The sequence below is a fragment of the Anser cygnoides genome, chromosome 4 (assembly GCF_040182565.1).
Source record: "Anser cygnoides isolate HZ-2024a breed goose chromosome 4, Taihu_goose_T2T_genome, whole genome shotgun sequence".
In the NCBI taxonomy this organism is placed as follows: Eukaryota; Metazoa; Chordata; class Aves; order Anseriformes; family Anatidae; genus Anser; species Anser cygnoides.
In genome coordinates, this window is record NC_089876.1 from 37,020,047 (window position 1) to 37,033,277 (window position 13,231).

The window sequence follows — 13,231 nt, forward strand, 5'->3', positions numbered from 1 at the left end:
GAAGCTCCTGCAAAAGTGAGCAAAATACATTAATTCTTGAAATACTTGAGAAAAATACTATGAATGTTCTAATACTGCTTAGTATAGAACTGACAAAGTTATGTCACGGAATTATTAAGAGCCAGGAAGAATGAATTAATGATACAGGAGGGTAATAATGGCTAATATCAGTTTCGTCAATTGATATTGTGGATCTGAACACCTTTCCATGTTGTTCAGATGAAATGAGGATGAAGATGGAGAGGGTTAAGACTGATCTCATTTCAGTTAAAAGTAGTTTAGTAGTGAAAACAGAAAATGAATACTTGTTGTATGTTGGTGACTAGCTCAACAGCAGTGGAAAAACACCTTGCAAGGGAAGAAAATCCCAAAGGAGTTTAGCAATAGTAGCACCGTAGAGCTGGGTGCTGACAAGAGCAGTGCTGCTCTCAGGGGTAGCTCCTGGTCCTCCGATCCTGCCACATAAGGAGAAGGCACCGGCTGTAAGCTGCTGCTGCGCTGGGAGGCTCTGAGCATGCAGGCACCTGTTGGCTGCTTGGGTATGTGCCTGTGTCTAATCGCATCGAAAATATCAGATAGCCCATGGGATGAGAATAAAACATGTTTTGCTGGATATTGGGTGATGTGGGGCTGCGTGCGCTTCTGTTGCTTTGAAACTGGTGTTACAAAGATGCTGAAATCAAACTTGAGATGAGGCTGGTTAAGCACTTGCTGAAGTGCTTTCCCAAACCAAGACCTAGGGGCAACTCTCAATTCTAGCTGGCATGTACTTGATATTAAAATAGTTTTTCTAGCTTGTTGAAAACTTCGGTGTAGTCTCCAATTGACCTGTCTTTGTGAACAAAATCACTGATTTTTTTTTTCCCCTCTCTTCTCTTGTGCAGTGAGGAGACAAAAATATACCACTATTTTTCACAGGACTTAAAGGCAAGCAAGAAAGCGAGGGGGCTTGAAATGAAATGCTCCGACTGGAAATGTTGGATGTGAAAGCAAGGTTGTGCTGTTTACTCAAGGATTTTCTCCTTGCTAAAAGACACTTATGCTTACAAGACTGGATGACCATGCAGCATATGATTAGAATTTGTGATGGCATTTGGATGTCCCTTCCAGAGCTAAAACTTCTAATGCTGCTTCTGGCTTCTGTGTCATAAAACTTAAATGAGAGCCTCTAATTCTTTCAGAGTGCCAGAAATATTTTGTAAACAATGTTCTTCAATGGAGAGCCTGGGCTTCTGGGATAGTGAGAAGACTTATTGCTTGACAATATTCTATCTCTAAGCCAAATGATAAAGAGGATATAGCAAAAACATAATGAATATGAACTTCCTCTTAAAGTGAACTCAGTCATTAAATAAGTTGCTTGAGACCAAATGACATAAAACAGCTCTCTAAGGTGTTTGCTGTGGTGTGTGGAATTGTCCACAGTAGGTAGATGGGAAACTGTTCAAATCTGTTCAGGACTTTGGTCTCAAGTCCATGAAGTTGATACTTTTAACAGTAAAATTAACTTTTTAATTTGAAAAATTCTAAAAGCTTTTTACTGCTTTGTTGTTTCTCACAACACATTTTTTTTTTTTGTAACTGTTTGCAAATGTAGAAAGACCTCTCCTAAATATTTGATGTATTTAAGTTGCTACCTTGATAGCCTCAGGTAGGAACCAGTCCTAATTAAACTAGACCAAAATCATGATTTTTTTTTTACAATTGTAGCTAGTTTGAAAACTGCTGGGATAATGGCTGAATATTTTTATAACCTTTTTTTTTTTACCCTGTTTGAATGGAATGTGACTATTTGCTAATGCTTGTATTCAAAGCACGTAGGATATGCATGCACAATTTTTCATCAAAATTTGAACAAATTTAAAATGGTTCTTGATATCATATGATAAAGGCCTTTATCCCTGGTTGAAAAGGGGTGAAATTTTTCTTCCAGAATTTGAAGGGAAATCTGCCACCATTTTAGCTTTTCACAGACATCAGAGGAAACTTCAGTCAAGTACCTTAGGTTTTGACTCCATAGTATATCAAAGCCACATTACATGTGCTTATTTTCAAGGAAGCAAATTTATAACTGAGGGACAAATTTACTACTTTTTCCCCACTTTTAAATGTATGTGAAGTTCTTGAAAATTCATGAGCCTAATTTCTTGTATCATGTGCTTGAAATCATGCATATGCTGGTGTTCTGTTAATTTATGGTCAAAACAGATGATGACAGTAGCTTGTGATCTTTATTGAAAAGAAGTAGCCAATAACTCAGAAGTTAGTTGGACATTTATGCAAGAATAATATGGATAATAGAAAATGAAACCAGTCAACTACTAAAATAGAGGTCAGTGTCTCGCTAAAAGAAATCATTAAGGTGTATGTTGGGTAATATATCTGTCTATCTATAAAATGTGCAAAAAGACTTGCAAGTTGAATTGTGAATACTTACCAGGCAATTAAATATGCAGTAGGAAGAAATTAATAGAATTTTGATTTTCAGAAAGCCTCAGAATATTAGGTAGGTTCCAGAGGATTGCAAATAACGTAATGCTCTGCTGCATTTAAAATGGGTAAATTCAATGACCAGGATAATTATAGGCTTGTCAGACCAACATTAATCCAGGCAAGATAATGGGAAGCCTGATACAAGACTCAATTAATGCAATTATAAGAAGTTATAAGATAATTAATGCCAATTGGCATACTTTTATAGATGATAGATTTTTCTTCAGCTAACTTTATCTCTTCTGATGAGATAATATGTTTGGTTTGCAACTGTAGTGTTATTGATGCAATGGAAGTATTTAGAGCATTTGACTTGCTAACATCTGGCTTTTCAGCTAAGAAAGCAAGGAAATGAGCAGTCAGCTCATGAATATTAAGTGGATGAAAAGGGCTCAGAATGTACTTATAAATCAGAAATCATCTTAGATTGTGTTTTTAGTGAAGTTTCTTGACGTCTAGCCTTCTGCTGTTTCATACTTCCCAATGAAGTGGAAGAAAAATGAATTTGTTGTTGAACTCTGTAGATGAGAGAGATTGAGGTAATGTAAATATCTGGGAGAGGAAGGGAAATACAGAACTGATCATGTTGATCATAGAGCTGCATATTTGGAAATACAGAATGAATGTCATACATCCTTGTTTGGGTTTCTCTCTTAGACCGTAGTGGCTTGAAGTCACTCTTCCTAGTCCTACCTAGCAGGTAGAAAAGCAGACAAAATGCATCTGGGGTCCTGTTGATCCAGACCCCAACCTTTCTACTAACAGGAAGCACAGGCACATTCCACCATGGGCACAGGCTCATTCCGCCAAGAGCACAGGCTCTTCACTGTGAAACCTGCTTGGTGATCACTGGGCTGTCTGACCTTAGTCACCCTGACTGGATTCAAGACTTGTCCTGATCTGTGGACTTTCTGGTTAGATCTTGGAGCCACCTTGTCTTGTGTCTGGGGCTCTTGGTTGAAGCTAGGTACCATCTCTTAGCCTGTCCCACTTGAGGGAAATGGGATGGGGCTGGTGAGGCCCCTTCCCTGCTGGCTATGGTGTCAAACTTGGCTCTGCATCCTTTAGGGAGCAGCAGATGATGGTGTGTACCTTGATGCTGAGGATTCCTGGCTCTTGCAGTTTCTGAGGACGTGGTGTGGCTTTGCTACAATGTGAGGGGTGCTCTCCTTTTGGTGTGTATGATGTGTATCCAAAGGGTAGATACTGAACTGCCTCTGCCTTGTCCTTGGCTTTTGATTGGTCTTTCAGATGGTCTGGTTAGACCTTGGAAGTCTTTGGATGCCTGGAGACATACCTTTAGGCATCCAGGGTATTTAACAATCAAATGGCGAAGGTCACTATTAGGTCCAACTTAGAGATTATAGCATTTTAATGTGGGCATGAAAACACTCCTCTAAGGCTGTCTTTAAGGCTTTTGTTTTGTTCTGCTCATTACCGAACAGCAGAGTAGACCAGTGGGAAAACATAGGCAGGAGCTAATAGCTTTAACCACCCAGCTTCCAGTAGAATTGTCACACTCATCTGAGACAGCGTGTTTGTGCTGTCAAATTGGCTGTTTTCTTAGCAGAAGATAATTCAGGTTCATCTCACAGTTAATACTTGAAATACACTACCTGAAGCCAAATGTAAAAAAGGTATATAGGTTTTCTATTGTAAAGAATGCTACGCTATATATGAACCACATAGAATAAGACCGTACAAAGTTCACAGGCTGAGCAGTCTGTCTTCTCTGGAAAACAGAGGTGATTCCCAGTTTAAAAGGAGGACTGCAAACTAGGGGAATAATGAACCATCAAATAATGGAAATCAAAATGGAGATGTAGATAACCACTTTAAATTGAAAAACAGTTGAACTGAAAAAAAGGTGATTAATTTGATAATCTATTGTATTGAGATGCTGAAGTGGAACATGCACTTCTGAAGAGACAGCAAGATGTGTTCAGGATTAAACATGTGAATAGGTATAAATGAAATATTTTCTTTAGTAAAAGTACAAACTGTTTTCCCTTCTTTTAAAAATTCAGCTTCATTTACTCTTTTTTAGATTCAATTTTATAACAGAATGCCTTCTACCCAAGGATGGATCCCTCCTTTAGAGATGCTTAAAGAAAGTATTATCCCTGGGGAAGAATGGAGATATGTGCAAGAAGACTGTATATGTGGAAGTATGTTTCATCATGAAATAGTTTTCTTTACACACAGTACCCACTGTAAAAATATAATTGTGTGGTAAACGAAATGATCTCTACAGGAAGAAAGGTGTCCTGCAAATTAATAGGAGTGGAAACAGTTGGCCTGTGATCACTAAATCCAGTATTTAAATATGAAAAATGCTTGGGAAGACAGTGAACTGAAGAATATCCTTCATCATGTTTGGGCTTCTTTACTAAAACCTGAGTGTTTGATATTTTCCTCTTCAAGTAGTGGCTTAAAAAGGAGATTGGATGGGTGGGTGGATGGGTGGGGGGGATGATTTGAAAACACTCCCTGAAGACAGAAGAAACTTTCTTCCATAAACTCATGGACAAGACAAGGATGACCTTGCTATTCGGTAGGTGGTTTCTATTTGTCATTACTCCTGACTGATTATAAAAATTTACTTTGACCACTTAGTTATTCTGCTGTTGTCATTTAGGTCATAACCTTGTACCAATGAATTTCAGACTAATTGCCCTGTGTAGAGAAGAGAGAATGATTAATGGGTGTTGCTTTGAATTTTCCTTTTTTTTTTTCCCCACTTTTGAGTGGTCTTGCTTTGCAAGAAAAGATGAATAGAAATTCATAAATTATATTTTCTGTGCAGTTTATTATATTTCTTTCAAAATCTTTTCATTTCCCTATCATCTGGGCATAGAGCACTTCTCATCACATCTATCACCTGTCTCTGAATTCATCAGCTATCATCTGTTCTTTTTGAAATGAATCTTCAGGTGAACACCATATACCACTTGAGTGTAATGTTGATTTATATGATGACTTTATGGTCTTTTACCTTATCCTCTATCCTTTTTATGTAGAATAACAATGCATAACCTTTTTTTGATTGTTATAGTACACTGAACAGTATAACAGTATACTCAAAAATTTATTTTGGGATTCAGACATTTTCAGAGCTTAGTGTGTCTTTAATGTGTTAATGATTCATGTTACAAATGGTGATAGATAACATACCTGCTTCACTACAGTTGTTTTTTTTTTTATTTCTTCAGCAGAATTCTCAGTACCCTTTTCGGTATCTGGAGGATGCATGAGGTATCTCGCGCTTACTTTATTTCATGCAGTAAACACAATTTTATGGACGGGATTTTCTTCCAGTCTAGTCCAAGTCCTCTGAGAGATCCTACAGAGCAAAAATTTTGGACCCATGCTGTTCTGTTTATGTATTACTTTAAGTTGCCATTGCACAGAAATAAAACTCCTGGTAGCTATTTGGGGCAATGACATGCAGGTTCCTTTTTCTATCTTGGCTGACACCAGGGAAGCAATTTCTGGTTTTGATTAGCTGCCTACTATGACTTTCAGGCTGGTTGCTTTAGGATGACCTCTACTTAAATTGTGAGGAAATAGAGTTGATTTTCAGCTGCCTCCCTGTTGACTGGTGCTCTGGACTCTGCACTTCTCACGGACGGCAGTGTAGCGCATCCTGTGGTTAAGGTGCGGGACCTTGCCATTGTTTGTGGTTCCGAATTTGCTTTAAGTTATCTTTCTATTTTGGTTGGGTGAATTTGGGCTTGACATTTGTAGGTTTCTAGTGAGGTTAATAGGAAGGGTGAATTTGGTCAGTTGTGCCTCCATAAGTCTGAGAGTAGTGTAACATGGAGGTAGGAATTTGAAAACAGGAATAGTGAAATCCAGTTGGGAACAGATCTGTAGTTTCTGCTGAGAGAAGGGTCCTCTCAGTCAGCTGCTGTATTCCCAAAGCAAAGTAGGCCTGGTACTGAGTCAGCATTTGAACTCTTTAAATATTGTTGGAAGTAAGAAGATTCATTTGTTACCTTATGCTTTGTTTTCTTTTGCCCTACAGGCAATCCCGAATGGTGATCTTGCTTGCATTCAGCTGGAGGGTGGGACTGACAAAGAAATCTGTATGAATGGAGGTGACAAACGAAATTTCAATTAATACCCCATCCTGTTAAGTCTGTAGTAGAAGCCTTTAACAAATCCACAGAAGTTTGGACAGGCAGAAAGGTCAGCAATTGAAGTAATCCAATCAAGGTTGACACGTTCATCTTGCTCATAATGTTGTATTGGGAATCTGCAGAAAAATCAGCTGTGTTGTTAGCTGTATAGTTCTAGTACCAACCAGTTCTTCCTTAGACTGGAATTTTTAACTTCTGCTTGAGGATACTTAAGGATTTTTTTAGGGATATTAAACAACTGTTGGCATAATGTATTATGCAAAAATATAATGCAACATACAACATAATTTCTTGAGGCACACAGAAAGTTTACAAAGTCTTTTAAGGAGAAAGGTCTGGTCTTGCATTCTATAATTGTGAAATGTCCTGCACAAAATATCATAAAAACTAAAATGTCTGCTACCATTAAAAATTATCAAGTACACAGTTCTCTTTAGAGAGGAACACAGCTATGCCAAATGGCTTAAATACTATTCTAAACAGTACTAGAGGCTCACTGTGAGAAGTGCAGTAGCTGAGTAGTGTTGTAGTATTTCACCAATATCTGCTTTATGTAGGAAAATAATTACAGCAAATTGGGGTGAAATTTGAGAGGAGGCAAGTGAAATTTTGATGTCTAGTCAGGTCTTGACAGTCAGTGAAGAGACACTAAATTCTTGCTCCTTTAAGTTGAAATGGGAATTTGATTGGCATGATGCTATTATACGGAAATCTGCCTTCACCCTTCCTCTTTGTTTGTGACCTATAAAGAACTATCTAGAAGTATCCTATGTGCTTGCTATTATGTTTTGCTGGGCAGGAGAAAGTTGCATTTTTGATGCAATTCTCCCCTCCCCCCCTTTCCTAGTGCTTTGAGCCTGTAAGGAAATTAGTTCATAAAAAAATGTTCAACTAAAGTATATCTCTGGCTTCTTCTTAATTCCCTTTCATAAAGGGACCAATGGCAAAACTCTGCTACAAGGATGCTTCTGAGCATTGGAGTTTGTACAGTGGTTTGTTATGTAGCTGCCTGTTCAGGGCTGTTTGATATGTTCTTACCATGCCTCCCTCCCCAGAGAAAACAGCTAGATTTGTTATAGCTATAACTTTCTCTCGGAAATTCTTACAATGAAGAAATCTAGTGCCTGAGCTGCATGCTCAGGGTTGTCACTTGGAGTAAAATATTTTTCTCTAGTGTGTCTTTAGGATGTTACTGTGATATAATATACCATGTACCTGCAACTTAAAATTGTGAACAAAACCTGATTATTTTTCTGTTTTGTGCACATTCATTTCAAATGTAATACTTTAGTCATTACAATAAAAATAAAAAGTAGCTAGTTGGTTGTGTTGTATTCTTTTACGCAAGCTAGTATTTTACTGAGCTAAGTGTTACCTTTAGAGTAGTGATAGAACAGGGTTTAAATACTATCTAAATTTGCTTTTTAATCTCAGTTAAAACATCTGTGATACTTGCCTAGTCTGGGTAAAGCTTTAACATGGTGCAATATATACTCAGACCAGAACTGATCATTATAAATCGAGAATGCTTCAGCCTAGAAAACAGGGATCATCGTGAGTGCTTAGAAGCAAGTGGGAAGACATGGGCACCAGCCCCTACTAACTGTTTTCTGAATTCTAGATAACGTGTGTTCACTGGAAGATATAGAAGTTACCTTCCAGACCTGCATATTGTTGTCTTTGTAGAAGAAATGTCTTATGATAGCTGTCTTTTATGGTTTGTCATGTAGCTAAGATTTTAGGTTTGAGGCACACATTCAAACAGACCTGCATAAAATATCAACAGCAAAGATGTTCCAGGACTCACCAGATTGGGGTGGCATTTGGGATAGGTAAGCCTCAAAAGGTCCAGCTTGCTTTTTGCACTTGCTGCCTGGGAAATGCCACAAGAAGAGCATGATATCTTCCAATGGTAAATACTAGACTTGGTTGTGAATCCCATCTTTTGATAGAATAATATTTTTGTAGTCCTTTATTGATATTAGGTGATTAGGCCAAGAAGAGGAGTATGTTTTTGTTTTCTAGCTTAGAGGTACACAGTGCCAGTAAATCAGGCTGTTGGATACAGAAACACCTTTTGTTATTTTTGCTTTTAACTACAAGCGAAACTAAATGGCAATAACAAGAGAATTTATTTTTTCTCCTGGCATTTGTTCTGCCATATGGGCTACCATATTTCTGAAAGGCTGTCTGTAGTTGTCCCAGATGTTTCTTACAGCAAAATACAGATGCATTAATATGAAGGCAAACTCAAGGTGAAAACGTGCTCTTCTGATGGTCTGAATCTGTTGAAATCATGGAAGGTAAAATGAAGTAGCTCCATATGAGAAGAGTATTAAAAACGTGTCTGACAACTGCAGTGAAATGGTCTATTTAAACATGAGATACTAAAATTATCATACTGATTAAAAAGGGAAAAGAAAAAGAAGCGCTGATCCCTTCAGACTTCAAACAGCTTGGGCTAACTTTTGAAGTACATCTAGGAAATAGGTCTTATCCTCCTTTGACTTTGAACTGTGCCAAAAATGTTAGGAGAATAGCTTTGGATCAAAGAGTTCAGGAGCAAACTTCAAATTTCAGGGGATTAATGACTGGATTTGAGATTATGACTGTGTTCTGTTTCTGGTAGTGGTCAGTATCTTGATTATCCTTTGACTTCTGGTATGGTAGTATAACGTCACATTCATGAGTGTTGTATTTAAAAATTAAAACAAAACAAAACAAAACAAAACAATAAAAAACTTGAGGGGCTGAGTGGGACACCTTTCTTCTTGGACGTTTTTGGCATTTTTGGAATAGATCAGTTGCTCATATAAGTTCATCAGTGTTACAGTCCCCATGTCAAAATTCTAAGTTGTACAAATAAGCACCGTCTTGTCAACTCAGTTTCTACAGATTCGTCATTCAGTTTCTACCCTTACACTTTTCATTCAGTTAACCATTTGATCATTTCATGTTGTAATTATGTTAATCTATGTTAATTAGATAATAGGTACTGAATATACACAATTAATTGATCAAATTCTTGTCTTAATGGCATACTGCATTTTATAGTGAGAGTATTAAGACCAAAAACATCTGTAAACAGAGCCATATTGTAGGAAATAGATTTGACTTTTCCTCTTTTAGTGTGTATTCCTGTATCTATCCTTGTTATTCTGATCTCGGCTGCAGAGACTTAAGTGAAAGCTGTAAACTAATTGGAAAACCTTTTAATTGGAGTTCATTAGTGCATGCTATTTCAGCAGTTTACTGATAGGTGTAAACTGGAATATATTTTTTCAGTGGGAGTACCAAGAGCTATGTAATTAAGAATAGCATGCAGGTGAATGACCTAGATATTTCATACTATTCAACTGGGAATAAGCTTAAATATTTTTAATGTTTCAGTGTATTAGCAAACAGAGGAAATAAATTTGAAAACCTTTCATTTGAATCAGGTAAATGGATGTGTATTAATTCTTGCTGGAATTAGATGTAGTGGCTTGCACTAGCCATAGTACAATAACAATATCTTACAAAACATCTATTTTTGCAAAGTCAGGTTGTTTTGCCTTTTCTAATTTGTACGTATGTCTTTTGAGCTCATTGTATTGCTTCAGAAACTGATGGCCTGGAAATACTAAGAGCAGGTTATAAGAAATTACCTGCACCTGGCAGTATAATTGTCTTGTCTAATAAGACCAATAAAAAAGTAGATTATAAAGTAATCTTCAAAAATGAAAGCTAGAATGAAAAAATGAAGCTAAAAGATAGAGCAAGTCTTATAATGGATTTAGATAAGTCTGGCACAAGATTTATGTGACTAAATAAGTGGGATCAAAAAATCACAAGGAAGTTAATTTCCTTCCCTCCACCTCACTGTGATTGTGCTAAAGATGGCTTCCTTTCTTCAGAAGAAAGTATTTTCTAAGCTCCAGTGGAAAGCCATCTATCTATAGGCAAACAACATCAATTACAAAGGTAATTAATAGCAAAGTTGATCAGTTCAGCACGTCTTCAAAGTTTTTAGTGCATGTGTTAAGAAAACCTGATGAATTTTACCTGTATGAAGACTGGAAAATTAATGAGTGGAATCTGATTTTTTTTTTCTAACTTACCTGAACAGGCTGTATGCAAGTGTAGGTTGATGGACACAGAAGTGTATGCCAGTGATATGAGCTTTTCCATAGGGAGATCTAGTGTGTGCGCTCTCGACTAAAAGGAATTTACTTTCTACATTAGGCATATAGTCCACAGCGAAAAAGGTGTCAGGTTTGTATAAAGGGAGTGCTTTCTTTTGTGTGTGTGTGAGGGTTGGTGGGGGTGTGCGCACACGTTTTGGCTTTCAATCGAGTGTGTGGATTTTTAGTTTAACAAGACTCAGGGAGCAGACTCAGGAAGCACAAGGATTGAATGCCAGGGTTCCTGGGGTTCAGGTCTCAAATGATCTAAGGAAAACAAAAATAGTTTAAGGATTTCACCTGGCATTCTGGAAAAGAACTCTTTTTCTCCAATAAAAGCCTGTATATCAGTATTTATCACTTCCATGAGAACCTACTTCAGCAAGTCACTGGCAAGTCACTGGCTTTTTTTTTTGGTGGAGTGTTATCTAATTCTGTGACTAAATTTATTTGGATTCTGTGGACACTCAGCACCTGGTTAGCTTTTACCCTTGTAGATTGTGAAGAGCAGAGTTGTCATTGTGCGTTTACTGACTGTGACACTGTGAAAGCAGTTCTTGTCACTATTTCCTTAAGCTGTTTGATGCTTGCTTTGGTAAAATGTGTGCATTTTTCAGTCAAACATTGTCCTGGCTGCATCAGAGGCGCTGAGTAACTGCATTAACCCTGGTGAACTTGGCAATAGAAGGGAAAATAAAAGTCAATAAATGTTTTCCACAACACTGATGAACTCCAAAGGGCACCAAGAGCTGTGGTTATGAGGTGTGGGGGATAACTTGGTCAAGTACATCTTTTTCTTTGAATTACCCATTGCTATTCCAGTATTAGCTAAATATATTTTAGGTTAGCTGTCTTTGAGTGGTTCATGCTGTTTGGGTTGGCATGTGCTTCTCTTGGTGACAGTTTCACCCATGTGTGTTTCCCACTGTTCTGTCTGATTTAAACATAGAGAACTTAAAATCACTATTGTTTTTGCTTTATTTGATGTAACTGTTGACTGTTCAAACACCGTCTGCTTCTAGGAAATGAGAATTTGAGTGTTTGGACCATCCAATTTCCTGCAACCCCAGATTACTTTTTACCTTGCTGGTTGACGTAGGTAAGCCTTTAAGGCTACGTAGTCTGACTCTGGTAGAGATGAACTATGCAATGGGGGTAAGAATCTGGAGTGGAAAGATGCGTTTGTCCCCATTCTTAGGTGTGGTGTTGAATTGCCTGGCACTTGATGTCTGCTTCGTTTGCTCTTGCAAGCTTTCTGCCCTCTTCAGAGAGGGTAAAAGACACCCTCTCCAGGGTATTCCTCAGGGAGCCCTGAGCTTGCACTGTGCTGGCCAGGAGCTGTGTAACCAGCACTAAGCCAGAGCATCAACCCTGCTGAAAATTGTGGTCTATTAGCTCTGGCTCAGTGATGGGAAAGACATCTTTAGGTCACTTAGGAGTGACCCCTTTGCCATCAGTGGGGATTTTGCTTCCCAAAGACTATATAGCACATATCTAACAGGAAAGGAGAAAAGAAATATAATCTATTTGAGGTTCAGTTTATTGGTGTTATTAACCATCAATCTTAATAATATTGTAACTTAAATTGTTGTGCAAATTTGATTTTATGAATATTTTACAGCCTCTTGGAAGAATTGCAAAACCAATTACAGAAATGTCAGAATTTCCATAGGAAGGTAACTTTCCTCTTAGCAGTAGCAAGGGAACAAAACAAACTGATAGTGATTAAAGTGTCAGGATATAATTGCATTTTCTTCCAAATAAACCATCAACTCCTAATAAATAATTAAAACAAGCCACGTTCTTCAGGATGCAACAGTTCACTAGCTGTGATTAAAAAGTGCTAGGAGACATTATTAGTTTTTTTTAATGATACATTTTCTCTTATTGTCAGATTGTCAGATTTTATTACCTTGCTGTTCTTTGGGGTGTGTGTGTATGTATTTTTACCTAGGTTTACTCGGAAAGCATAACTTGTTTCACAGAGTGTAATGAGATATATGCTCCATAATGATTTCACAAGTGACCTTTGAATGATCGCAGTTCTAGAGAAACATGTGAATCTAGACTTAGGAATGATAATTAAATTTGTTGAGGCCTTGGCAATGTCCCAAATCTGTAATATGGCTACCTAATGCTTTGACATATATATTAAAGAGTTTGTTTCTCCATTTCTCTTTATATTGTCTCTGGCTAATTGCTTACTAGGTGACTTAATAAGATGTTCAGTATTAATAGACAACACGAAAACCCAGAAGACCAAGGGAGCAAAATATAGCCATGGCAGTGGACTGTCTTCTATTTATTGGCGGTGATGAGGGCAGAAGGCAGCTCAGCTTTGAGAATCCAGGGACACCTTGTGGCACTGTCAGGTTGCATTGTTCTTAAACTTCAGGCTGTCTTTATTAGACTCAGTAACCAATGCATATCACA

The 13,231-nt window shown here is 37.6% G+C and overlaps 2 long non-coding RNA genes across 3 annotated transcripts in view; both read left to right on the forward strand.

Annotated features, from left to right (window-relative positions):
* The window catches only part of LOC106048177 (uncharacterized), a 161,132-nt gene that overhangs the window by 37,439 nt on the left and 110,462 nt on the right, over positions 1-13,231 (forward strand). The gene's annotated exons all lie outside the window — the stretch shown is intronic.
* On the forward strand, positions 5,465-7,198 carry LOC125184559 (uncharacterized). The gene is made up of 3 exons (XR_007168768.2): positions 5,465-5,748; positions 6,019-6,150; positions 6,521-7,198. It is a non-coding gene; the product is annotated as an uncharacterized lncRNA (long non-coding RNA).